The 24,119-nt window shown below is 44.3% G+C and overlaps 1 protein-coding gene across 1 annotated transcript in view; it reads left to right on the top strand.

The window, feature by feature from the left end:
- Positions 1–24,119, top strand: part of TMEM163 (transmembrane protein 163) — a 220,315-nt gene that overhangs the window by 94,548 nt on the left and 101,648 nt on the right. The window lies entirely within an intron of this gene.

Here is a 24,119-nt window from a genome sequence, read left to right on the forward strand (position 1 = left end):
GGGAATGGATAGCAATTCTAGTGGTTTCCAGAAGATACCACAGTAGTCACCTCACCTTACCCCGGGCAGAGGGCCAGAAGACCCCTTCCTTTATGGGCTTCTTTAACTGGGGCATTCAGGAGTACATAAGTTACTGTCACTCACCATCTTAGATGACTTCAATAAATCTTTCATGTGCTTCAGTTCAGATGTGGCTTTTAGGGCCAGATCTACACTATTGTAGTAAAATGAAATTCTGTCATCATTAAAAATAACATTTAGAGCCTTTGAACTTGAATTAATTTAGGGGAGAGTCTAGTAACCAAAACGAAAAAATCTTGTTAAAAGGTAAAATCTGGGGGCCTGGGTGGCTCGGTCAGTTAAGCCTCTGCCTTCAGCTCAGGTCATGATCCCAGGGTCCTGGGATCGAGCTCTGCATCAGGCTCTCTGCTCAGCAGGGAGCCTGCTTCTCCTCTTCTCTCTCTGCCTGCCTCTCTGCCTACTTGTGCTCTGTCTGTCAAATAAATAAATAAAATCTTTAAAAAAAAAAAATGCGCTCACTGTAGTTGCTGTGGAGGGGACGGAGAGAGCATGGACCAGCACACAGCGGGTGTATGACCAGGTCTGGAAGCAGTATAATTAACTTCCACTCACATCCTGTTGACCAGAATTGTGTCAAATGGTCTCAACCTAATTGCACAGGAAAGCCAAAACTAGGAAATGGAATTGGTGAGCATTTAACTCTTTTCTACCAAACTAAAAAGGCATACCTACAGCCACCCCCCAGCCCCAGCCCACCATTTCTTTCTGGTCACGGGGTTTACATGTCTAATTTCTCAGTGGCTGTTTCAGACTCCACTCACTCAAATTAACTACTCCCTCCCTCCATCTAAAGTAGAGATTGCTTTTAGCTTCTGGTAACAGATTTTAATTGTCTCCTTTAGGAATGAGTTAGGAAGTTGGCAAAGAGGTGCATTTCTACCTCCAAGCCTTTGCTCAAGCTGTTCTCAGGTGTTTATTTCACTACACTGATACTTTTGCTGAAACCTCACCTTCTTAGGAAGATGACTTTGTCCATTCCATTCAACACCCAACCCCACTAAGAACTGCTGATCCTCCTTTCTCTGCCCTACCCTTTTCTTCATATCTCTTACTACATTTGGGCATACAGTATACTTATTCATTATGTTTATTTGTTTATCAGCTGTTATCCCAGAAGAATATGAGCCCCAGGGCAGGGATCATTGTTTTTATTTCTTGATCAATATATCAAGTGTCTTTTGTTTTTTTGTTTGTTTTTAGATCAGGTGTCTTGAACAGTGTCTGGCGTAGTCACTCCATGGTATTTGTTGAACGAGTTGAATTTGAAGCACTTAGACCAGAAAATCTTGGAGCCAGTTTAGGAGGTAGGAGGTAGGAGGATAGGAAGGATATGGTTGGCGGTCAAGTCAGCAGAGTTGTCTTTGCAGTTAGTTGCCTTGGCATCTGTTCCTTGGCACGCTCATCATTGAGTTACTACGACACCGTGGGGTTGTTTTCTGCCTCACTGGCCTCCTGCTTCCAGGGCTCCAGCCTGGCCTTCTCCCGCCCTGTTGCACATGCAGCCAGGTGGCTGTTCCTGCTACTCTGAGCCCGTGATCATGTATTGTAGGAACACAGCTCTTGTGTGTGGTCTGATTTGAGAATGTTCCTGTGGAATAGGTTTCTCATTCTGTATTCTCCACAGGCATTCTCTAGGGTCTGTGATGCTTTCTTACTGTACTCATGAAGAGTATTTTAATTTCTCTTAAAATCAGTAGAAAATATTTTAATTTAGGTCAAAGAAAATGTTTTAATATACAGTATTAGAATACTGATCTATAAAGCTGTAAAATGCAGTATGGAATTACTGTTTAATTGCTGAACAAAGGGGCGGAAGTGCCCACAACCCACAAAAGTCATAATGCAGCCCTGGTTGTGACTTGCCTGGGCTCAGAATGTGGTGAACTTAGGTCTACAATTGTCTTCAAGTTCCTGGGGCCAATGTAGTCCCCTTTATGGATGAGAGAACTGGGGCCCTGAGATGCTGTGCATGGCTGAAAACCACATGGTTGGTGAGCTGTTAATGCCATAGTCAGGACTTCTGAGCCACTGGCTAATGCTTGTTGGAAAAACAAGCATTAGAAGCATTCCGAAGAAGTAGCTTAGGTGAGTATAGTTTCTTAGTAGATCTCATTTATTTTAATTATTCGGCAGTTGCTTATGACACTCTATCCCCTAGTCATTTCTGAAGAGGTCATCCGTGAGTGGCTGTGTTCATCCCATTCTTCTGTTGGGTACAGCACACAATTTACTATGTCGCTAACAAGCCAAGTCTCAAAGGGAGTGAGGGACTTGTTAGGCAAGTAGGTAAGACTCTGAGAGGGGTAAGACCTGCTTTAAAGATTTTTGTGTTTTTTTTTTTTTTTTTAAGATTTTATTTATTTATTTGACAGAGAGAGAGAGAGATCACAAGTAGGCAGAGAGGCAGGTAGAGAGACAGGAGGAAGTAGGCTCCCCGCTGAGCAGAGAGCTCCATGCGGGGCTCGATCCCAGGACCCTAAGATCATGACCTGAGCTGAAGGCAGAGGCTTAACCCACTGAGCCACCCAGGCGCCCCAAGATTTTTGTGTTTAAAGTGAAGATGTATTTGGAGGCATCTGACACTTAGTAAGCATTATTTATTCCCTTTCTTTCCTTCCACTAAATAGAATTTTTAGTCCTCTATATACATTATTTATTTTTTGCCATTGTTTCTTATTATTCTTTTGGATCAGAGACAAGTGAAGAATTACACCACTTAACAATTAAGTCATGTAAAAACAGCATCCACCTTCATTACCTGTGAGGGGCCTTTCCAATTCCTTGTACGATTTTGCCGTGCTTGACCTCCTTTGACCTAGCAAATACTGTAGTCGCCCATCATTCCCGTTCACTCAGTTATGCTGTCATTCACTCAGCAAATAGCAATTGATTGCCTTTTATACGGCTGGTGTTCTTCTAGGGTATATGGAAGCGAACAAAGCAGGCAAACCCTGCTCAAGGAGCTTGGTTTCCGATTGGGGCCACACCAGACTAGTTAGGCAGCATTTCCCGTTTTGAGGTGCTTGACAGCTCTGGGCGTGTCTGGGGCTGTGTGTGTATGTATGCAGGGAGGCATACCTCCCCGCCCTGGAAGCCTCTACCACATGTGCCGAGGAGTAGGTGTTTGGTTTAGAAAAAAAGTCGGGTTAAGGCTGGAGACATAGGTAACCTGAATGTTCTTCTTTGACTTGAGATGTATAAAGTTTTCATGTCTGTACCTCAAACCTGTAGACCCTTTCTTCAAATACGGATTCAGTGCTGGGAGTTCTGACTTCAGCTGGCTGGAAACTATCTGCAGTGTGCCGCTTCTGATTTCCATTTGCTGGCAGTGCAGGCGGAGTGAGCTCATAAATACTGTCAGGTCATCTGAGCCCAGAATTACACATTTCTGGTGATTTTTTTTTTTCCCTTTCAATCTTTTACAATTATTTCGTCTGTACCTGGTGTGACGCCAACTGTTTTTCAACAAAATAGTTTCAGTCAGTCTTTTTAAAACATTTGGTCTAATTTCTAAAAACCACTTTTTTTTTTTTTTTTTTGGTCTTCAGGAGTGTCAGTTTACCTCCTACTTGGGCAGCAAAGGGTAGTAAATAAAAGCATGGGATGTGGAGCCAGACTATCTGAGCTTTGCTATTTTAGCTTTAGACCCAGGCTGTGGCCTCCATTTTTTTAATTGGTCCAATAGGCCTAGTGATCAGGCGTACCTCATAGGATTGCTGTGAGAATTATAACCGTCAATACAAATAAAGGCTTTAGAACAATGGTACATAATACAGGGTAGCTACCATTATTACTGTAAATATTGAGGATTAAGTAATTGTACTGACGTATACAAATGGCAGAAGCAGGTCTGAGAAGAGACCATGTGACTTCTTGGCTAACAACCTGTGACGCAGAACTGAGCCAGCGTCTAGAGAGGGCAGTCCCTATGGAGGGACTGATGTTTGCTCCTCTGGCAAGGGCACAAGGGAAGGTCAGTTCCCAGAGGTTATGCTCTGTATGTAATCGATCATCCACTTGGACGTACCATAATGCAAAACATGCATCAAACTGCCTGGAAATACATTTTCCGCCTTTTTTTGTTGTTCAGTGAAACTCATGACCTTGCTGCTTGGCTGAAACTTCTCCCCGTCATTCTCCTGAGAGAGAGCAAGAGCAGGCGAGTGTGCACAAGTGAGTGACCTTGACTCCAGGCTCCATGTTGCCCCGTGGAGTCGATATTCTGTAGATTCCATGAGATTCAGAGGATTTGCCGGCATGTTTTCTTCTGAAATTGGCACGTGCATGCTCGATGAAATGGTATTTACTTGCCGATCATCTAAACTAGTAGATGGAAACGAATCTAAATTAACAGACTCCGCAAGCAGGATTTCTGCCAGTGGGTGCGCCTCCCGGATTTACAGTTCCGCTGCATCCCAGGCTCTCAGGGAACGGGAGAGTAACTTTTTGTGTCACATATGTCTCTGTTTTTATCCCGCTGTGTGTGTGTGAGAGGGCACTGTGACAGGCAGCATGTAAATAGCAGGCTTCCATTTTTATTTTTAGTGGTAATGACTTTTTTTTTTTTTTGTGTGTGTGTGAAATGGGATTTCTTATTTAATAAGTTATGGGATATAATTACCACTTCTGCAGAAGTCAGGCAGCATCACACTCATTAAAAACTGTGTAACGTGAAGGTCCACATATAATGGAAGAAAAGAAACCTGGTGATGAAATAGACAAATCTTGGGGCACCTGGGTGGCTTATTTGGGTCTGACTCTTGATTTCAGCTCAGGTCATGGTCTCAGGGTCGTGAGATCAAACTGTGGGTTGGGCATGGAGTCTGCTTAAAATTCTCTCTCTCCCTTTCCTTTTATGCCTTACCTCCCCCACCCCTGCCCCCACCACCCCAAAATGAAATAGACAAGCTTTGGGCTGCCTTACTGTCCAACATTTCCCCCTTTTGCTCCTTTTTTCCTTTCTCCCTCCCTCCCTCCCTCTCTCCTTTCTTCCCTCCTTCCTTCATTTCTTGCAGATTGGAATGATACAGATTAAAAGCATGTCTGGAGTGAGATGGATGGCACCTGTTTTTGGCTCCCTGTTTGCGTGGGGAAGTTCTGCCATCTCAGCCCTGCCACTGTTCAGGGGTTCCAATTCTACTGGATTTTTTTTCTTTCCTCTTTATTTAAGATGTTACCCCTGACCTTTACATTCTCCACCTAGAGAACCTGAGCACTTTATTAAATGGCCCTCCTGTTTGTCTCCAGTGCTGGTTTCTGCATTTCCCCGGGCAGGAATGCTACAGAAAGACTGCATGGCAACTGAGGGGCCTTCGTAGGGGTTAATCACTACAAGGCAGCCAGCATCTTCCTGAGTTAAACCTCTGCATGTTAAAAAAAAAAAAAAAAAATCCTACAGTCAGAGTCATCTTCAATTTTTTATGAATCAAGCTTTTAGTCTCTAGAAACTATTAACCCTGCAGTAGCACACATTCTGATCTGCCTGGACCTAGACTGATTGATTTGGAGAAGCAATAGCCATCTTCGGGGCTCTGCTTACCTTCCACCCTTCCCCTCATTTTCTGCCCCCTCCATCCTATGCAGACTCCCTTCTCACCACCTGAGTTCCGCACATACGAGGATTTTCAACAGAGCAGGTTCTTAGCCTATCTCTTTCACATAGAATAGCACCAGGGCTCATGCCTTCTGAAGACCCTGGTGGCGACCAGTCCTGCTCAGATGCCAGGAGATGTTCGTGGTGGGGGTGGGGGACCTGTCAGCTCACGCTGTTCTTTTCCACAGTCAGACCCAGGGGAGTGGCATGGTGTTGGTCTGGTTTTCTTATCAGCTGTCAAGCCCTGTGTTGCAGAAAGGGGGTTCCTAATATGATCTGAAATGAATGCTTTTAGAATCACAGGGGAACTTTGAGGGAATTTATGTGTTTTCTGAGAAGCTGAGATTGTCTGTCCATCTCTTCTCCATATGTCTCAATTCTGCCCTCGTCTTTAAAGGCAGCCCAAGATCTCATCCGTCTTTGATGCTAGGCCCCACCAGCTTGCATGGATTTCTCTGTTCTCAGCTTACAGGAGCTCAGTCTTTCCCACAGAACCCAGGTATCAATCACTTATTGTCTTGTTTTCCGAAAAGCTTCATATTTTGTATTCCCAATGAAACAGAAACTCTTGGGACTTGAGAAAGCTATGTAACTTGGGGAAAAAAGCCGAGCAGAGCACTAGGAGAATACACGGTAATTATGACATTGCTTTTCTCTCATATTTCCAAGGATATATGAGATCTATATATGTGTGTGTATATATATATCTCTGAATGACTGCCTTATATGTGCACATTTATGGGCTGTGAAGGCTGCAGAAAAACTTAAAATGGTTGTTGCTCCTAAAAGCTAAATAGGAGGTACCAACATATTGTAAATGGTGGCATTTGACCAGTGGTGGGAGTCCCTGAATGTCAGGCTATGGAATTTGAGCTTTGTTTGGCAGAGCGATGAAGATTTGTAAATGGAAGTGGTGTGATGCAAATCTGGTCTTAGGCAGATTTATCTGGAAGTACTGGGCAGGAACAAGGAGAAACCAGACCAGAAGTATATGGTGAAGGGTACTCACAGTCGCTCAGATGGCAAGCGCCAGTGATGAGGCTGAGTTGAGGACCCTGTGAGCCAGAAGGCTGGGTGAGTGGTTCAGGGAAGGGATGCAGTGAGAGCATGACGTGAGAGATAGACAAGCTGGTTTGGGCACTGACCATGTGACCTTGGCGGGTTACTTAACCTTTCTGTATCTCCACTAGGTCCTTGTCTCAAAATGCAGACCTCAGCCTTAAATTTCCTAGGATTAGTTTGGGTATAGGTTGTCAATAACTTTTAGAAAAAAGTAACAATCATGGGGCTTGGACGGAAAGGTACGAGAAGGCCTGAAAGAGGATGGGAAATTTACATCTAAGTGACAAATAAGAGCAAGTCTGTGTATCTGTAAATCACAAGGTTGTTGCATTGGTTATGTGGTTGTTGATTCTCTGTCCTCTGATTTCTTGAGCATGAAAGGTGTGTCTGAATCACACTTACATTGCCAGTGCACTGTGCACAGTAGGCACTCAGGGCTGAGGGGGTCATTTTTCTCTAATTGCTGCCTCCTTTTTGATTCTTGGCTTCTCTCGTCCCGCTTTCGGGGCCTGGGTCCTGTGTATTCTGACTGTATATCCGAGCTCCCTTGAGGCCTTGAAGTCTTGATGCTGCCCCTCAGTTTGGCGTATCATGACCTTGTGTGTGATCTATAGTGATAGCCTCATCATTATGCTCTCTGCCATTAGCCTTGGTCTCATCCAGTCTATCCTAGAGGTTCCTGGATAATGGTGCAAATGGTTTCAAACACATCCTGTATTCCTTGTGACACGAAATGGGTCCCACATTCCCTGCTAAATAAAACCAGCCCTCCATCTCCTGTTGAGGACCTTTGATGAACCCTGTACGTCAGTCTAACTGTTCTCTACCCTCCAAGGGGAATAGAGACTCCTCTCCAAATTTTTGTCTGTCTCTCTCATATTCTCAATTTTTGCTCATTGCCACCCTCCCATACTGGCTGACGTGTCACCTGTTCCGTGTAGCCCTTCTTGATTCTGCCATCATCAAGGGATAAATCATATGGCCCTTTGTATACTTACGATACACAAATGTTACATTGTAATATATTTGCCTTACTGAGGGAGTTTCTAGGCCTCAGTGTCCATATCTATATTCTGGGGGTATACACATGGGTAGGTTCTGCTCTGACTCATTTAGCATACGGCCCTTGCACACAGTAGGCATCTAATAACTGTTGAATGGAAGATTCTCCTTCTGAGAGGCAGCATCAAGCATCTCCTTCTGAGAGGAGCTGTGGTGTTGCCTTGGCTGGTGGTGCATGCTGGTTGAGTGGCCTCTCTCCTTGTGCCCTGCGATGGCCTTGTCTTTCCACTCGGATGCAATGCCTCTCCATTTTCATCTGATGTAGGAGTTGTAGATTGGACTCCAAGGTGATAATTGTCTTTTTGTTTGGCTTGGCTTATCTGCCAAATGCTGATGTGACTGCTATAGCTTAGATGTGGTGGCAGATGTTTCGCTTGTAGGACCAGAGTTGTCTGTCCCTCTCCTTTCTTGTTCTCTGAAGCAGTCTTTTCTCTTGATGTTGTCAGAGAATGGTTTGTTAATTCCATTGACAATATAACAGCTTTCCAGCCTATGGCCTGACTGGTTGCCCATGTTCTTCTGAGATCTATGGTGGTAGGAGTTCTGGAAAGGCCACAGTCCTTCTGTTCCCTGGTGAATTCCCTTGGTTCCAGTGTGTTAATCTAGGACCCAAAGGTGAATGGATTTTGGCTTATGGGCATATTATACATTGGGTGCAAATCTACGTAATGTTAAAGGCACTCACATCCAATTTTTTTTTTTTTTTTTCCTTTCTTCTTCTGGGCTTCTGTAACCTTTTACTTCCCTTTGGATGTGGTGATTTATAGAAACTGTACAGGACAGGGTGATTTTTCTTGTAACAAAATAGAACATTAGAGATGCTTTTGTTCTGGAAACAAATTAAATGGTCTGTAGTAATCGGATTTGGAGTGTATCCCTTCTTGTTAGGTGTTTGAATACCTCTTCATTGGTGCCTAGGAGATTTCAGGAGCCTTCCAGGTTTTTCAATATCATGTGCTTAACCTAGGTCTGTTAACAAGATAAGGAGTCCAATCAGCCAGAAACCTTGGGGTAGCATTTGAGCCTCTTTGATTAAGGAACTACTTTCTTATTTAAGGTTCTAGCATTCTAGAACTAGAACAGTGAGGAGGCAGAGTTCCTCCATGCCCTTGCTGTGTGATTTGCCGATTTGTTCTGGTTTCTTCAGGGGCCTTTGGCACAGACATCTACACCTGGACATGTGGGAAGGCTGGCGTGGGGACTGAGGGTCGTGCAGAGGTGCATGTTTGGTGTACGCGGTACTCTTAACCCATCTGCCTACTTGACAGGGGGTTCTTTGGTTCAAGGTCAAGGGTACACCTTCTGGGGTCCTGTTCTAGGACTTTAAAGGCCATCGTTTTTCAGGTCTCTGGGACTAGATATTAAATCAAAGGTTGCCCTTTCTTAGTTCCCAGGTTTCCCAACTTTTTATTTTGCCCAGATCTCATGGGAAAGGGAGTGCCACTCTTTCTAGGTGTGGAAAGGATAAAAGGTTTCTAGGTGTAGAAAGGATAAAAGGACCCTTTTGGATTTTTCTACTGATTAAATTTCCAAATATAGGTGATTCTTAAGATGGCTTACTGTATTAACCCCTGCTACTTCATTACATGTCCGAGTTAATTAAAGCCTTCAGTAACAGCCAGCACTGGCACTTAGGACCATCTCTTGATGGGCTTGGAGTTATTTTGGGATGGCTCATCAATCCCATGGTGGAACCAGGCCTGGGCTCCATCAGCAGCTGTAATGGGTTGAATTGTGTCTCCCCAGATTCATGCAATGAATCCCAACCCCCAGTACCTCAGAATGTGACCTTATTTGGAAATAAGATCACGCAGATGTAATTGGTTAAGATGAGGTCTTACTGGAGTAGGGTGGGCCCCTAATCCAATATGACTGGTGTCCTTGTCAAAAGGGGAAGTTTGGACACAGACACGCACATAGGGAGAAATGCCATGTGAAGATGAAGGCAAAGAACTGGGGTGATAAAAACAGAAGCCGAAGAAAGGCAAAGATTGCCTGCAAACCCCTGTAAGCTAGGAGAGAGGCATGGAGCCTCTTTCCTCTCCCAGCTCTCAGAAGGAACCACGCCTGCTGACACCTTGATCTTGACTCTGAGCTGCCGGAATGGTGAGACAATAAATTTCCGTTGTTTAAGCCACCTTGTCTGTGGTGCTGTGTCGGGCAGTCCTAGCCAGCTAACAGGAGCTTGGCCGAGTTGAAGGGATCCCTGAAGAAAAGGAAGTTGCCCTGGAAACGGCCCTTCCTGTAACAAGTATCATCCAAAGACTTTCATGGCATTTATGGACTTGACTCAACTGCGAAACTTGTTACAATTGACGACCTGAATCCTGAACTGTTTAGAGGTCTGCAGAGCCTTGCTCGCTCTACATTACAGGATTCATCGAGCTCTTATTTCAAAAAACCTGTGCACACAAACCCTCCCTGGAAGGAACATTTATGATGAGGCTTTTATACTGAAATTTTGGCTTTATTTGTATATAATAAATAAAAAGGTGGCTCTTCTTTCTTTTTGTGGTTACTTTCCATTAATGAAATATACCAATTTTGTCTTACTTTTTTTTTTTTTTTAAAGATTTATTTATTTGACAGAGATCACAAGTAGGCAGAGAGGCAGGAGGAGAGAGAGGAGGAAGCAGGCTCCCTGCTGAGCTGAGAGTCTGATGTGGGGCTCGATCCCAGGACCCTGAGATCATGACCTGAGCCAAAGGCAGAGGCTTTAACCCACTGAGCCACTCAGGCACCCCTTGTCTTATATTTATAAGAAATAATCATAGCTAATACTTCCTGAATATGTACTGTTCTAAGCACTTTCCTGTGTTAACACATTCAATTCTTATTACTTCAATGCTCCAAGGGGAAAGAGAGGAACAGAGAGTTTAAGTAACTTGCCCAAAGCCACCCAGCTAGGAAGTGGAGATGAGATTCTAAGGGTTTTACAGATGATTCAGTTTGTACCCATTCCCTAGGAAGCGATTGGGTTTAGAGAATGAGGTTGCTACCTCTTTCTACTCCTGTTTCTAGAAGTGTAGAAATTGAAGTGTACACCTTTAATAACCTCTACATGTGATGTGGTTATAATAGAAGGAAAATGTCTACAAGCAGAACACGCCATTTGGGGGACTGCCTCTTAAGTTCCCAGCAAGAACATCCAAGTGTTCTGGAAGTGTCTTGGCTATGAAGTGTCTGTGAGGTAGTGAACAGATCACCATGTGCCGTCGGGGTCTGAAGCTGGGCCTTGAAGCCAGCATCATACCTGCTCTGTGATTCTGGACGTGTCACAGCCTATGGTGGGCCTCAGCTTCCATGAGTTTGCACGCCAAGTGCGGTGCTCAGGCGTGTTAACTTTCAGTTGTGGATGGTTTGGACAAACTCTCATGTATAAATCTCCCATCCAAGTACTAACCAGGCCCGACCCTGCTTAGCTTCTGAGATCAGACGAGATCGGGCGCGTTCAGGGTGGTATGGCCATAGACTCATGTATAAATCTAATACAAGTTCCTATCCATACTTCCTTCTTGCCTTCACAAGAATCTGAGTCTTTATCCCATGTTTTTGGTCTGTTTTTTTTTTTTTTTTAACGAGCAATTTCAGACAGGTCTTCTAAAATGAAATGGTCTATAAATTCCTGGTTCTGGGTACTTTGCCTTTCTAAATAAACAATGAGGATCAGATCTTGCTAGATACTTCACTTCTGGGAGGGATTTTCCAGCTGTGATTTTCACATGGATGACTGTGAGGGGCTCGTACAGATCACCTGGCAACCCTCCTGTACGCTCTCCGGGTGTTTGTGCCATGAACTTGTGGGAGCTTCGTAAATATGTACTTTTGTAGATGTTGCTTTGAATACCATGGCTGGGCAGTGAGTTGGTGACGTCTGTTCGAGGCTGACATGTTTCTCTGATCCAGCCCACTCTTGGCAGTGTGATATGTTTATGTTACTCATTTCAAGAGTTTGCATTGTTTTTAAGCGCTACTCCTGGCAACAGTTGAGAGATTTTACATGGTAGCACTTAGGGCATCCAAAAATGTGATTTCATCCTAGAAGAGCAAGGGGGGAGTTGAGTGATGTGTTTGCTCTCTCATTTCACTTTTATTTCTAGCAACAGCGTGCATTTCCTTTGCAGCTATCTTGAAGCCCATTTATTCAGCACCTACTACATGCAGGGTGCTGTTCTAGGCCCTGGGGATAGAGCTGAGAACTGAAATCCCTGCCCTTCCGGAGCTCAAGCAAAAGAAAGGACATATTTGATGGTTAGTAGTGCTATGGAGAAAAATGAGACTAGAAAGGGAATACTGGACAGAACTACAGTGATGTGTTAAATCATGAGGTCAGAGAAAACCTCCCTATGAAAGCCACACGTGTGCAGTGTGTGACGGCAGATACTTGGGGAAGCGCTTCCCACACAGAGGGAAGAACAAGGCAGTGGTCCTGAAGGGGAAGGAGGCTTCTCAGAACAACTGGGTGGCTGGTGTGGCCTGAGCAGAAGAGGGAAAAGGGTGAGGATGAGGAAGCTTGGAGATCACCTGGGGTAATTGAGAGTCTGAGCATTGGGCTAATAAAAGGCCATTGAAGGGTTTAGAACCTGGACTGATGGTAGCTCCCATGGATATGGTGAGGCCCTTTCTCCAGAATTCCATTGGCTTCAACTCCTTTATTTGTCCTTGAATCGCACCTCCATGGCAGACCAAGTGGCCTTCCCCTTCTGAGGGTCTGTGGCTTTCTCCATGGTGTTTTGGGGAAGAAGCCTCACTGGCACCCTGGGTTAAGACTGACTGATTTTTTTCCCCCTTTAATCTATAGAAAACTCTTACCAGATTTTTGCCATCTGAAAGTTTTGTCGTGTGAGTGACAAGTATCAGAGTCTGGAGGTACACGTGATGGGAGCTTACTGTCAAAAGCTTACCTGCCAGTAGGTATTTACTGTGTCCTCTCAGTGCTTTACCTGCGTCAGTGCCTTCAGGACACAGCATCTCCATGAGCCAGAGATGATTATTTCCCTTTTACAGGTCGAGAAACCCAGGCACAAAGATATTAAAGAAATGGCCCGGTTTTACATGCTTAAGTAAGGGTGGGCTGAGGACTCACACGTGGGCAGCTGGCTCTCCAAGCTGCCACTCCAAGTCACTGCTGTGCCAGTAACGTGTTCTTTGGAAGCTCCAAGGTCTCTCTTTCCCACAGGAGTAAGCAAAGATGAGTACATCCTTTTATCCAAGGAATCATTGCACAGAGATTCCTCCTCAAATAGGAAAGTATGTTTTGGTGCCATTTTTAGAGGAAGTAGAAGTAGAAGCATCTTAGGAGGCATATGGCATGTGTTCCAGCAGGTAGATTTTTTCCTACTTCTTCCAGGTAAGAGAGAACTTAGGCCCCTTGAATCCCAGAAGCAATTTTTCTTTATTTTCTTTCTTTTTTTTTTTTTAACATATAATATATTATTTGTTTCAGGGGTACAGGTCTGTGATTCATCAGTCTTACACAATTCACAGCAGTTACCAGAGCATATATTTTCCCCAATGTCCATCACTCAGCCACCCCATCCCCTCTTCCCCTTCCTCTCCAACAATCCTCAGTTTGTTTCCTGAGATTCAGAGTCTCTTATGGTTTGTCTCCCTCTCTGGTTTCATCTTGTTTCATTTTCCTCCCCTTTCCCCTATGATGCTCTGTCTTGTTTCTCAAATTCCTCATATCAGTGAGATCATATGATAATTGTCTTTCTCTGATTGACTTATTTCACTTAGCATAACACCTTCTAGTTCCAACCACATCGTTGTAAGTGCAAGATTTTGTTGTTTTTTAATGACTGCATAATATTCCATTATATATATATGTGTGTGTGTGTGTAGATATATATATATTTCTCATATATATATGAGATATATATATATCTACACACACACATATATATATATGAGAAATATATATATATCTACACACACACACACACACATATATATATATGAGAAATATATATATATATCTCACATCATCTTTATCCATTCATCTGTTGACAGACATCTAGGTTTTTTCCATAGTTTGACTATTGTGGACATTGCTGCTGTAAACATTGGGGTGCACATGACCCTTCGGATCCCATTTGTATCTTTAGGGTAAATACCCAGTAGTGAGGTTTCTGGGTCATAGGGTAGCTCTATTTTCAGCTTTTTGAGGAGCCTCCATACTGTTTCCCAGAGTGGCTGCACCAGCTTGCATTCCCACCAACAGTGTAGGAGGGTTCCCTTTTTTCTGCATCTTTGCCAACACCTGTCGTTTCCTGACTTGTTAATTTTAGCCATTCTGACTGTGTGAGGTGGTATCTCACTGTGGTTTTGATTTGTATTTCCCTGATGCTGAGTGATGTTGAACACTTCTGCATGTGTCTGTTGGCCATCTGGATGTCTTCTTTGCTGAAATATCTGTTGATGTCCAGAAGCAATATATCTGTCCCCCCTGCCTCCCCACCACTCAAGGTGGACTTTGCCCCTCCATTCCCACCTGAGAAATTTCTATCACCTTCTTTACTTCAGCTGCCAATGACTTAATGTTGTCATAAAAGAAGACATGAGTTTGAGGGGTGGCTGGGTGGCTCAGTTGGTTAAGCATCTGCCTTCAGCTCAGGTCATGGTCCTGGCATTGAACCCCATGTTGGGCTCCGTGCTCAGCCAGGAGCCTGCTTCTCTCTCTCCTGCTGCCTGCTGCTCTGCCCACTTGTGCTCTCTCTCTGTCAAATAAATAAATAAAATCTTAAAAAAACAAAAAAAGAAAGAAAAGACACGAGTTTGATTTTCTTCCTTCTTCCAGAGACTGAGCATTTATTACGACTAACTGATTGTATGCAGTCATTGTGTGACAAGACCAACTTGTGCTGGGCTCTCTGATTGGTCCGTGTGCATACATTTGCAAAATTTAGACATGTCTTTGCAAAACTTACTCTTCCCTGCCCCAGCCTCTGCCCCCTCTTTACTTCCTTTCTGTCTCAGCAGACAGCTTTCCATAGCACGCGTAGCTATCTTTCTTCCCTTTTTGAAATGATCATATTTTCTAGGAAACCCGTTGAAAGTTTCCTCAAGCTATTGTATTTCTAGTGCTCTGTCATGATTTGCTGCTGTTTAGGGTGTGTCCCTGCATGCGTGCATGCGTGTGTGTGTGTGTGTGTGTATGTAAACCCAAGCAGATCTGATAGAAGTATCTCTTGGTATTTCCACCCACACTCAGGGCTGGTGACAGAAACACCCCTCGAGCTTTGTGACACCATTAGGAAGGACAAAGTCCTCAGATACAGATCGCCATATGATGAGCTACATAATTAAAATGTAGAACTGGTGGTCTGAAGATAGGAGCATAGTTGACTTTTTCATTCTTTTGCTCCACGTAAAGTTGAATTCTTTATGGCTAACATGGAAGGCATAGTATACTGTGCTGATATGTACCATGGCAAAGGAGGGGGAAAGTAAAATCAATTAAAATGAAAAATAAAATATTTATGACCTTCCTGGAAAGCTCTTCCCACCTCGGAAGAATGTTTTAAGCTCCTGTAGGTGGGGGATTATTGAAGGATGAGATGGGGGAAGGTCAAAACAGCAATGTTGCAAGAGTGGGATGGTAGCTGCTCTTTTATATTTGGTTGAAAATGAACCCAGTTCTGGAATGAATGTGAATGTTGACATTCAATTTTTCTCACCAAAGTAAAGTGGAGAATTTCAGATATTTTCTGAAAGAGGCGAGCATGATGACTTGTTGAGGCTATTTGCATGTAGACACTTATGAAAAGAGTGTGAAAATTGTTTCTGTGCTATTTCCTAGTTAATTTTTAAGAAGTAATTGGATCTTTAATGAGAAGACTGTTAATTTTCAAATAGTTCATTTGGTAATAGAAGCTCAGTTTAAAAAAACAGGGGAGACCAGGGTCAACCAGAGATGGTCTCAGGATGCTGTGGTACATTCTGGACTCCATGTTCTTGTCCACCTGATTTGCCTAATGTGTCTCTGACCCTTAATGCAGACTCTGTTCTCACTGGCGTCAGCATCAGTAACGGTCAGGAGGTTTGTCTTCATTATGGGATCTCGAAACTGAATTGAGCATTGCTGGTCATCTCATGAAACCCCTCCTGGGGAGGGAGGTTGGTCAGAGGTGGACTGAGCCAGAACAAGCATCTACTTCTTGCCTCTGTCCCAGGGTTGTGTGGTAACTTATAAACACATTGATCTTGGGCCCAGTTCCGGATTAATTTCTTGTTGTCCCAAAGACTGACATCCTTTGCACAATGAAAGAATGAACGAATGATCTTACGTATATATTATTACATATTTTGGGGGGAAGCTGGTAAGCCCTAAACAAGGATTTTATTTTACTCCCCTTTTGCAAAAGGAACACAATGTAGCATTACACAGTATGTTCTATCAACCTGCTTAATTGGGCTTGACAATGAGTTTTGGGCTCCTAAACAGTTTTGTAACCCTCCTAATTAAAATCCAGTTTGTGGTGTTATGTCTCTTAAATTGATGGCTGTGACTCATGGTGTTGATAGGAACCAATTAATTTTCAATCCTGAATGAATTCTAACTCTTTTCACTTTTGTTTTCTTTCACTGTAAAAGTCACTGAGATCCAGGCAGCAGCTTTCAATGTGCCATGAAAATGCATCTTCTCTATTTAGGAAAATTCCTTTATTACCAAGTAATTGGACAGGTAAAAATACTTCTGCTTTGTTTGAAGTTCTTGATTAAAGCCTCGAGTTGAGATATCTTTTAGGTACCAAATCTTGTGGCTTAAATAGTTAATCTTTGATAAATATGGTAATTTTTTGTTTCTTGTCATTTTATTTTATTAATTTTTATTTAAATTCTAGTTAGTTAAACTACAGTGTAACACTGATTTCAGGAGTAGAATTCCGTGATTCATCACTTAAAATACCCAATGAGGTTTTTTGTTTTGTTTTGTTTTTCTAAAAGACTAGATGTATCCATTTATTATCATGAGATCTTTCATGCCATATGTAAGAAAAGAAATCATTACTATTAACCACGGGCTAAGGATTAATTTTCTTGGCAGGAAATACTTGCCGAAGACATTAACAAGAATTCCTTATGCAGTAAGAGGTAAATTATTTACTATGTCACTGATATTTTACATCGGTTCTAATTTTTACCAACTTGCAAGTCAGTACCTCCCTTTTCAGAAAAGAAAGCTGAGGTTTGGAGACATTGAACAATTTATCCTGTACTATGGCTGATGTAGGGTCATGACTGGATTCAAATCCAAGAGAGTCTGTCTCAAGGCCCTGTGAAACTAGCTTGACCACACTACCCTCAGAGAGCATGTGCCCTTTCCCTTGGCCCCCTCAAAAGGGGAAATGAGGGGGAAAAGTGTTGAATGTGGCTCAGATGATGACAGCAAGAACATTTAGAACTCCGATGCATCCAGAACTTTGTCATTCATTGGCTGTCCATATTTTTAACTCCTCAAAAAGTACTTAGTGGAAGAAACTTTGATTTTACTGACAAAGAAAATATCATGGAAGAATCATCCTGCAAAATTATCAGAGGTAATTACAGTGTCAGATTCTTACTTATAGGTAAATAGGCATACGATGGAGTGGTTTTAAGTCCGTTTTATTTCATAGTATGAACAAAACAAATGGAGTTTTGAAAAAGAATTCTATGACCACACTATGTGTGCTTTGGGAAAAGTGGAAAATTTATCAATAATGCTTGTATTGAAACCTCACCCGGGACCAGTTGCCCTTCTGTAGAGGCAGTGGTGCCCCTGAATGGACTGGAGTGGAGCTGGAGCTAGCAATTCTGGGGAAGCTAGTCACAGGACAGCTGACGCTGCTGTAGGAAAGTGGGTGGAAAGGGTAGACTAGACTGCCCCTCCCTCCAGAAGGGCTTGATGCTATCCTGCTTTTTGGGGCTCCTTCCAGGCACTGTACCCACTGGAAACTTATATTCCTTCTTTTGATTTCCTATAGGAATAATTGAACCATTTTATTCCCATTCCTAATTGTCTATTAAAATACTAGATGGATCCAAGATAGAGGTTCGTGTCTCTGTGCTAGGGAATTCAGGGATGGAGGGAATATGGTAAGTTAGTTGTTGGGGAATGGAGCAGTCTTTTTTTTTTAACCACTCTCTTCCCTTAGAACATGGTTAGGCTCCACTTGGCTGAGCTATAGAAATTGTTGCTGTGTGTGCACACGCACATGGACACACAGACAATTACTTATAATCCATTTAGGCCTTGAGATTTTATATGATCAGAATTGCCGTGGCCAGGCTGTGTGTCAGATTACTGGGACAAGACATACGGAGAGTAGTCCCAGCTGCATGTGAGTGTTATCTTGGATATGTGCAGTATTTTCATATTAGCTGTGCCATGGGGAAGTGTTGTCTGATGCCTTTTCTAATTCGCTATCAAATTTATCTTCTCCAAATGGCTGCATACAACATTACACATACAAAATCTAACGCCATGGTAAATGCTTCCCAATTCATGCGTGTAGCAAGATGGAAATTTGATTGGCTGACATGAATGTCCCCCATTACTTTTCTGGTTCTAGAAAGGCCGTACCAGGGTAGTGGAGGCATTAATGTAACCCAAACAGCTGCTTTTTTCCCTGAGGTGGGTAAGTCTGGAGTCTCCTATTTGGCTCTGGTGAGAGTAATCGTTTTGAAACAGGCATATCCAGAACCCAAAATAGTGTGAGAGGAATCTATTTGTGGACTTTTCTTTTTCTAGCTAAATCCTGTGATCAAGACTTTTAATGGAAGACTGCCAGAATTCTGCACATTTCAGCTGAAAACTATCCTGTCTCTTCCTCTTATTTTTAAATCATGAAACTAATGTAACTGTATTATCCAAAGTACGAACACGGGAGGGGTAAAAGAGTCATTCAAGCCATAATTTCCTCTTATTTAGGATAGATGGAACTACTCTGGGCAAGGTGGCTCCCAGTGACAGGTGGGGCAGAGCTGGGGAAATGCCTCCCAGCTGGTGTGGGTGTGGTCTGATTTCCAGGGGGACACGGGCAGGAGATTTCAGGGGTAGGGAGAGAGGTCCAGACACTTCGCTGTTCCCCTCAGCCTGGGCTCTGAGCCTCTGGCTTAGCAGCTCTGTGTAACTTCTTTCTGGGGCATCCCCTCTTCCAGGCCTCCAGCTCCCACTGGCCCTATGTCCTCTGTGTCCTCCCCTTGTCACTCCAACCGTGTCAGTGGAACTGTTTCTGACTGTCACTTGCTCCTGGGTGACTCACCATTCCAGTTTTACTCCTTTAGCCCTCCAAGGTAAAGTCTCTTCTTCACTGTCTAGGGTGACTTTTGTTCCCCGTGGGGGCCTTGGTTAACACAGGGGATTCCTAAGGGAAGGAAAGGACCATCCGGAAGAAAGATGATGTGATTCCTGTGAAGAACACAGATTTTGGTTCTTTTTCTTCTTCTTTTGAAGATGTTATTTATTTCAGAGAGAGGGAGATAGAGAGAACACAAGGAGGCAGAACAGCAGGGAGAGGGAGAAACAGGTTCCCTGCTGAGCAGAAAGCCCAATGCAGGACTTGAACCCAGGACTCTGAGATCATGACCTGAGCTGAAGGCAGACGCTTAATGGACTGAGTCACCCAGGTGCCCCCAGATTTTGGTTTTTGAGAGAAACTGATGTGGAGCCAATGCTTATATCTGTGTGTGTGTGGGGGGGGGTGTGGGTGTGTTGTAGCGTATAGTGTATGTATGTATGGATGACCTATATATATATCTAAAATGTTAAAAAAAAAAAAAGGCAGCTGCCTTAAGTTCAGGAAATCTCTTTTGAGGGCTGTTTTGTGTCAGCGTCTTTGCCTAGCACGGGGGCAAGGTTGGAACGGAGGGGTCTGCAAATAGGAATAAGACAGTTGTGGACCCTGGGTCGTTTGGATGCGGTGTGATGGTGCACAGAAGAAGGGATTTACAAAATTTAGGAAGAGGGGCCTGTCGGCATATCTGCAGGGCATACATACTTGTATCTTTGTTTAACGACACCTCAACTGAGGAGATCTTCAAGGGTTGTTCCCACCTCTCATCTTCAGACAGCACTTATAGCAGGGGAGAAGGAAGGAAAACATGCATCAGAAGAGGAGCGGTGGCCCTGTCCGTTTGGGACTTGAAATATTGGCAGATGCATTAGATTTTCAGAAGGTGTGTCCCCTGATAGCCCTAAGCCCTCAGCTTTGTAAGCTGAGGGGTGGCTCTGGAGTGGCTAACCCATTATCTGCCTCCCCTGCTGGTTTGTGTGGGAGACCTTTCTTTCCCAAAAAGAAAACCTTGGCCGCTGAGAGGCATTCTGCCTGATTGGTAAGGAGTCCTGCTGGGCCATTTGTTCAAGGTTAAAATTCTTGGTTGCCACTTAATGGGTGGCCTTTTATATTGGGAGAGCTCACCTTGCAAGCTAAAATTAGGCTCATCTGGGATCAAGCCCGTATGACTAAAGATGCAGCTTTCCCAAAAACATGGCTTCAAAAAGGCCTTACTGGCATTTTTGGTATCCTAATTTAGGGCTCAGTGAGAAATATAACAGTCACAGGCTCTTGGATGACTAAAACCACTTTGTAAAATTTGACAGGTAGGTCATAATCCCCTACCTAATATTTCGTGACTTTGTCCTTAAGATTGCCAACGGAGTTCAAAATCCTCATGTCCCCTCTATTTTAACTTTGTGTCCCTCGTCCCTGCCCACCCCGCTCAGTTGACCAGTCAGGTGCCTTTTCCTCAGGGGCTTGTCCCCTGTGGGCACTGCTGAGGGTCAACCCCTGCTAATTCCTCCCTCGAACACTGTGGCACCCAACCTTCCAGCTCCCGTCTGTCCACTGCCGTGGTTCCTTTTCTTTTCTCCCTGACTCTTCTGTCTGTGTGCACCTCTTAAGCATGGACGCCACCCAAGGTCCTTCTTGATCCTTCTTTACACGGAGAACTTTCCCTCTGTGTCCCTGGGCTGCCTCTTTGGGGGCAAGTCCCAGGGCCCTCCATGAGCCTCGTGATTTCCCTGAGGCTCCGAACTGCTTGGAAACCTGTCTCCCCCAGACTTGCCTTGTTCTGACATGGGATGTTCTCTCCTGCTCACCAGTTGAAATCCTGGCAAACTGGAAATGGAACTAGGCTCCTCAGTGAAATCTGTGTCCCCCAGCCCAGGCAAACCGGGACAGATGGCTACAGCAAATGCATTGTGTCTTCCTAGGGGCTGGGCAGTGGCCCCCCATGGCAAGAGAGCTCTTTTGCAGGAATATGACAGGGAGGGTGGCGTGGCAGGAATAGTCCCAAGAACACTGCCTATGTGTCTGTCTCCCCCACCAAATGTGAGCTGAGGGGCAGGCATTGTTCTGTTCACTGTAGCACCTGACCTCCCCCCTCCCTTCTCTCTTTCCCTCCTCCCCCATGCTGAAGGCCCTCAGTAAAAGGCTGTAAGGTTTAAATAAAGGCAGGTGTGAGCCTTACCCCTGGAGAGTTGTCCGACAAGTTTGGAGGGGGGGGCAGTTCTCACCTTGGCTCCTGGATGAACAGAAGCAGGAATCGTGGGGGTTTGGAGTGGAGGGCTCTGACCATGGTTGAGGTAGATTTATTTCCAAATTTTATATATATATATATATACATATATATATATATATAACATCATATAACCAGGTCCCATTTTTTAGGTGAAAAATCCAGGCCAAGCCTCTTTATACAGTTATCCCCAGACAGCAGGACTTGAGCTGTATCATTTCCTTCTTCATTCTTCTCATTCAAGCTATGCCAAAAAAACACCCAGGGCAAGTAGGTGATGTTCTCTCTCCCCTTCCCCCACACCTGCCCTCTCATTCTGCATGCGCAGGAGTCCTGCGATTCCTCTTTTCTCTCCACATGTTTGGGCTGACCTTGCTTGCTGAATGGTTCCTGCCTCTTTCTCCACGGTGCAGGCTATTTGCTGCTAGGCCATCGGGCACCTTTGAGCATAGTAGAAGAAAGCTCTCTTTTCCAAGTGTGGATGCACTCCTCATACTGGGGTGCTCAGTTTGGGTGGCCAGTGGCTGGTTTCTGCACTCCCTGAAGCTTCCTGCCCTTGGGCGGTGAGCAGCCCGCACAGCTGTATGTGGGGCTTTGCATCAAATGGAGCTGTCATGCAGTCTGTTCTCCTCCTGCCGCTGGGAAACCTGCAAGCACATCAGTCCTGCTTCATGAGCTCACCCTCCCATTTGCTGTTCGGACAATTTCTTTATCTAAATCCGTGTTTTCTGGGTGCAGATTGGTTTTCCACTTTATTTCCTGTTTTTAAATATTTTTCTGGGAGTACATTTGAGGAACACCAAAAGTCCCTGGCAGGCAGAAATAATTTTGGAGCAGGTGACATTTGAACACACCTCCCTAGGTTTTTGGTATAGTCTGCCCTGGCTCTGTTTTGCTGACTTAATGCTTTTTTTGTTTTTTTTTTGTTTTGTTTTGTTTTTTCCTATAAACACACCATGTATAGATCTTATTTATCTTTATTGTATTCACCTATTCTGTTTCCTGTTATCAGGATCTGCTGCTGCTTTACTGTTTGGTAATAGGGGTTTTATTTCTCACTCATAATTGCTCTCTTGATTTACCAGTGTTTTCATCATGGTTTTGAAAATCTTACTCCGAACCCTGAGAAATGTAATTAAACATATAAACTTTGAGCTCTGGTGTGAAGGCTGGTGTAAGCTCTGGTGTAACAGCTGATGGCCGGCTGGGCAGGCTCTGCTCTGTGGGTCCTTCTCCAAGTTCCCCGGAGGGTTCTTGACTCACTGGGCTCCAGTAATGGAGGCAGACCCAAAACTGCCCTCCCGAGAGTGATGGCCAAATTCCAGCCAAAAAGCATTGGCGTTTTGCAGAAAAGGACACAAGCCTTGAAACAGTGAAAGAAATAATCTAAAACCCTAAAATTTATGGCATCTGGACTCCTCCGGTTAACTGAATCATGACTTTAATGCCGTCTTATTGTTTGAATTTAATTTATGTATCGTTGTACTTAACATGTCAAACAGTACAGAATTCTCAACTTGTCCAGGTAGGAATTGGCTTTTACCTCTTGAGAGCGGGGGGTCCTCAGCCTCCGCACTTTTGATGCTTCGGGCCAGATCGTTTCTGTTCTGGAGGCAGTCCTGTGCATCCTCGGACGCTGAGCTGCGTCCCTGGCCTCTGGTAACAGGGGGTTGAGAGCATGTGCCCCCTCCCCAGCAGACAAGACCGTGGTCGGCAGAGCTTGGCAGATGGCCCCTGGAAGGCCACCATGCCCCCAGATGAGAAGCACCGGGTTTCCACTTGGCTCATACACCCCGAGTGTCACCTTTCAGACTGAATTCCTTCGCCTCATCAGTTTTTAAATTTGACGTGGATTTCACATGAGACGGGGGAAACATTCTTCTCGTTTGGGTTTTTCCAGTTGCTGGATTGTGTACAACCAGAAGCTGTTCTGAAGAGCAGTGACGGGTCTTCACGAGCTTTGTGTGGCTGGCTCTCTTTGTGTGGCGTGGTCATGCTAACATGCTGGGAGCCTGCGATCTCCATTTCCCCCGGCCACGTAAAGAAGTCTCATACTGTTCTGTCATGGGCATGTGAGTGGCTTGCTCAGGACGGGGTGCGCAAGGCCCCTTGGTGGTCCATCCGGTGGCACCATCTACGGGCCGGAGATATCTCGGGCTTGTTGAATCTTGGCAGATTCAGCACTGTGTTGTACATCTGGGTAGTTGTGGATATTTATAAGGGAACGCATACATAGAGCTTCTAAATGTCCTGTGAAATCTACTCCAATGCTGCCTTTTTATTAGCTCTCTTGGTTGAAGAATATTGGCTTTTGGCAGGGCCATACGGACTTCCCTGCACAGGTCACGAAGACGAATACATTTCAGATCATTAAGCAGTTAAGGGCCTATTATAAGCGCAGGGACTTCTGAGCTCTGAGCCAGGGCTGGTAGGACGGCAGGAGGCACTAGGAAGGCACGTGCCTGTGGGTCGGGAGAGCAGAGCTGTGGCGTGGGTCGATGATGTGGCCTCAGTGACATTGCTTCCCTGTCTGGACCCCAGTGCTTTTTCTGTTTAAATAAAGATATTGGACTTGATAGATCACCTCTGAGGACTCTTCTAGCTTTAAGTGAAAATGTATGATTTTAATTAAAGGGATAATGAGCTTGGAGTTTTCAAATTAAATTGAGTTGGAAAGGTGTCTTTTTCTGAGAGGAGGCATAGTGGTAGGATCTTAAACATGGTACTCAGTCCGTCAGTGACACTTGCAGCTGGTGGATATAATGAATGTTGCCATGGAGAGTTTGTGGGCTGCGAATCACCGCTGCCTTGGTGTCGT

Source organism: Meles meles, chromosome 9 (genome assembly GCF_922984935.1).
Source record: "Meles meles chromosome 9, mMelMel3.1 paternal haplotype, whole genome shotgun sequence".
Taxonomy (NCBI): Eukaryota; Metazoa; Chordata; class Mammalia; order Carnivora; family Mustelidae; genus Meles; species Meles meles.